Source organism: Diceros bicornis, assembly GCF_020826845.1.
Source record: "Diceros bicornis minor isolate mBicDic1 chromosome 13 unlocalized genomic scaffold, mDicBic1.mat.cur SUPER_13_unloc_1, whole genome shotgun sequence".
NCBI classification, from domain to species: domain Eukaryota; kingdom Metazoa; phylum Chordata; class Mammalia; order Perissodactyla; family Rhinocerotidae; genus Diceros; species Diceros bicornis.
The window spans coordinates 18,880,553-18,885,289 of NW_026690866.1; positions in this window are offsets into that span (position 1 = coordinate 18,880,553).

Genomic DNA, 4,737 nt, shown 5'->3' on the forward strand with positions numbered 1-4,737 from the left:
CTGTTATTGACTCAAATCTCGTTGATGATGTCCCAGGACACAGGTCAGATTAATCCCCACAGGGAGAGAGGGAGGGTAGAAGTACAAGGCATCTGACATAATTGTCCTGGGAAGACAGGCTTTTTTTATCACTCTGATCCACATTCACAATTTATTTTTATAGGGTAAGAGGAAAAGAAGTATGATGATCAAATCATCACAGAGGAAGCGACATGATTGTGGAAACCAATCCAACCAAAAGCCTGGTTTGAGAATCTCCATCCCTTTGAGGATGTCCAGTTACATATTCAAGAGGCCAGTTACTAGAATCTCATCCTATCCTGGCAATGAGGTCAGATGTCATCAAAGGGAGGAAACCTTGGAGCAGCCCGAACAAATCTGCTGAAAGAAGAGACTGCAAGTTTTTCAGGTCTGCAGAGTGCAAGAGAACTGTTAAGTCCTTTGGACCTTGCCAAAGCCCTGCTGAATCTTGCACTTAGTTGCACAGGTGCATCACTGCCAGGTGTGCTCGCAGGTGGTCTGAATTCCAGTACCATGCCCACCCCTGCCTGGTCTTCAGATTAAGCACAGACTATCCCAGGAGCTGCTCTGTACGTCCCACAGCTCCTTTGCAAACAAATTCTGGTGACTGAGGAGGATATCAGGAAACAGGACGAGAAAGTGAAGACAGCAAGAGAGAGACTGGCGATAGCACTCATGCAGACAGACTTGCTAGCGAGGCAGGGAGAGTGAGTGGCCAAGAAAGACATCCCGACAAACACGATGAAGAAAAGACAAAACGGTGCAGATGACATGGAGCTCACACTACATTAATGCCTCTGCAGGGGTCCTGATATCTTCTTGCTTTGAGCTCTTGAAACTTTAATATGTACCAATAGTTTTCTTTTCTTTGATTCCTTTGCATGACAGAGAAGATACAGACAGTGATCCTTCTGAGGTGAGAGATTGAGTTTCAGGTGAGGAGAGAAAGGAGATCTTTCTTTCTCATTTTGTTCTCTCATTTTCCTTTCCTAAGTGTTATGCATTTGTATTTTAAGATCAACAGAGAGTTATCACAGTCAGGGGATTCTTTCGAGTTTTGCCCTCACAGTCACAGAGAAAACATACCTAGTCCAAATGGATTGTCCTTTTTGTGTAATATTCCAATAGATTCCAACATAATATTTCACTAAAGAGCTGTTATATCTGTCTTCTCAAAAAAGACACCTACTTCTGGGTCTCTATGTTTCTGGTATTTGTTGCATGTTGAATCACAGCCGCACATAATGAAATACTGGATTGTCCCTTTTTTTAGATTTATATGTGTTGGAAACTTCATTCATGAAAATTGATATGCCATTGCGGTATCATGCTGTCAGGAGAACGACTGTTTTCAGCATCACAAGTCTCACAATAAGCCAGTGTGTTGGGATTTGTCTATTTGCCTGATCGAGTATGTTGCACTGTTCGAATCCTCTTTTTCATAACTTACTTTTGTCCCACAGATTTATCAGTTTCTGAGAGCAATGTGTTAAACAATAATAGAGTGTCTTAGTATTTATATCTTCCCTAAAAAATGAGTTATTTTTTAGCTAAGTCTTCTCTCCTTTATACTTCCATGTGGTAATCATCTGGAATTTTGGTTCTAATGTATTTTTAATGTCTTGTTTTAAAACTAATACTAAATTAGACAGACTGTTTTTTCCTTTCCTCGTGACTCCTGTTATCTTTTCCTGGGTTCACTTTTCTTCTTCCTGATGTACATTTTTACCGCTTCTTTCACTGCGGGCCTGTGGGAGGTCAACTTTGAGTCTGTTTGTAGGTCAGATAACGTCTTACTTTCTTTGACACATATTTTGAACAGGTGTTTATTTAAGCTTTGTTGTAATTATTTTCCTTCTTTGTCAAGTTATTTAATATATCTGAGCCTCAATATCTTTAGCTTAAAATGGGAATAAAACCCTAAAAATAGTGACTGTAACTGAGATAATACACGCAGAGCTTGCCAGTCATGTTGCTTAGCAGAAATTAGTCAATAATGATAACTATTATTAATCATTATAATGATATTATTATAATAATGTAATATATAATAATATATTAATGTATAATAATAATTAAATATTAATTTATAATTATAATGTACAGTGTATAACGTATAATGTATGTAATGATTAATAATATTATTAATCATTATAATCTTCAAGTGTGCATTCTCAGAGAATCACTGCTTAAGATTGAGAATGTGAAGCTCACACACAAAAAGTATGAGAGAGTGTCACGACTGTGAATTTAATTCTCAGCCCCTCGATATCTTCAGCTGTGGTCGTCTGCACAGTGTGTACAGATAATGTAATCTGTTCCCACAGACCCACGGCAGAACAGCGCAGCCTGCCTCATGCCTGGGATGCTCTAGACTGCTTGTTGGGGAGTCTCTGCTGTGAGGCTAATTGGACTCTGTACAGAGAAAGATGAAAAAGACTCTTTCTGTTCCCTCAGTTTTCTCCCCCCGAGTTTTATTCACTTTTACATCCAGAGCAGATACTCTCTTCCCAGAGCCTTGGTTTTTCTCTGGGATTCAGGCTTCCCAGACAGCTAGTCATTTCAGCTCCCAAGGCCCTAGGTGACTGCAGAGTCATGTCTCACCCACTCCTCCCAACTTGGCCTGTTTCCCATCATGGAGGACCCATGAGTGGGGAGAGGAGCCATCGAGGGAGATTGATCTGGAAGTCCTGGTGAATCTGAGCTTCAGAGAATGAAGCAGAAAAGAGGAAACTGAGACTGCCAGGGCTTCAGTGGGGGAGGAATATGGAGGAACTGAGAGGGGTGTGATGGCTGCACAGAGTCAAGGGGAGGGATGTTTCAAAGTTTCCTAAGAAGGGAAACCTTGCACTGAAGTGAGGATTCGATATTACACGATGGCAATATCTTTGCTGGTTTCACCAATTCTGGTATCCCTGAGGGATGAACTGGTGTGACACCACAGGACAGAAATTCAGTCATTTTCAGGACTTAAGGAAGGTGAAATCTTTCAGCATAGTCCCCTGTAAGCCAGTTAGGGGCCAAGTCTAGAAAGGCTCGGAGCCTGTGTCCGTCCAATGTAGGTTCGTTGTGTTCCAGGCAAGTTCCTCTAGACACCAGCTGGGAAAACGGGACATCAGACCTAGTCAGATCTAGTCATCGCAGCTTCCGTAGGTCGTCATGAGGCAGGTAATAGCCCAGGCGTCATCAGTGGACCTCATAGTTTTCCTCCTTCTTCCGCTGACAGACAGTGACTTGTGAGGTGAGGAGAGCGCATCAGAATGGTCCAGTCAGCTGCCCAGTATGAGAGACTCCAGGGGAAGGAGATGCCAAAGCCACAGAGACCCGATGCCTCCTATGTCTCCTTCTTCCTTTTTTCCACTTAATTTTGACCCTCAGTCCTCTTTTCCTCCCCTTTTCCCTCTTTTGGCTCTCTCTCCCTCTCTTTCCTCTACATGTTCTAGCATAATTGAGGTATTAACGACATACAGTATACTGCATACATTTAAAGTGAACAATTTGATACATTTTGATTATAACATATTGAACCATCACCACAATCAGGAAAAGGAACACCCATCCATCCCAAATTTCCTCATGCTCATTTTAATTCGTCCTTCCCTGCCGTTTGCAAACACATTCTCATTCCCAGGCAACCAGTGACCCAGTATATGTCCCTATAGATTTTCCTGTATTTTCCAAGAATTTTTATAAATGGGATCATATACTATGTACTCATTTTTTACTGGCTTCTTTCAATCAGCATAATTATTTTGAGATTTATGCTTGTCATTGCATGTACTATGAATTCATTCCTATCCTCAACCCTTCCGTGGCAGCACTGTACACACGCCCGAGTGCTTCCCAGGTTGGCGTGAGAGCCAATAGTACTGCTGCATCCGCAAAAGTAGGAATGCATCTTGGTGCAACTCTGGGAGGGGTTGGCTGCAACCCTGGACCTGCACATGAATGCTTTCCTGGGTGGTTGGAAAGCCCACCATGTCACTGCAGTCCCAATGATTGGGGAATGCTCAGAACCCATGAAGAAACCCCACACGCCAAGCACAGAGGCTGGCATGAGCATAAGAAAAGGCAGCAGCAGATATACGTGCACATGCAAATGCTTTCCGAGATGGTACAAATACCCATAGTAGTGCTGCCGTCTCACAACTGAGTACGTGTCTCTGTGTAGCGGCAGCTCTGAGCCCATTGTGAATGCTTTCCCAGCGGGTGGGAACAGCCACAGTACCCACACAACTTCCAGTATATGGGGTGGGATCAGAGACACAGCTCATGCTTCCCCCACAGTGGCAGCAGGTGGAATCTGTGACCTGATACTACCACAAACACACAGGCAAAAGATTAGTTCATCAAAAACCATAAGAAACTACACTAACAATTCAGAGCAGAAGGAAATGACAAATCTCCAGAAATGAACCTTGAAGTCACAGAAATTTACAATCTAAATGACAGAAAATTCAAAATCACTGTCATAAAGAAACTCACCAAGTTACAAGAATGTTCAGACAGTTCGATGAACTCAGGAATAAAATTAATGAGGAAAATGAATACTTCATTAAAGAAACTGAAACTATTAAAAAAAAACAAGCAGAAATTCTGGATGTGAAGAACAAAATTAATGAGATAAAAAAGAATCTAGAATCCTTAAAAAATAGAGCTGATATTATAGATGAAAGAATTAGTGATTTAGAGGATAGAAATATAGAAATGCTTCCA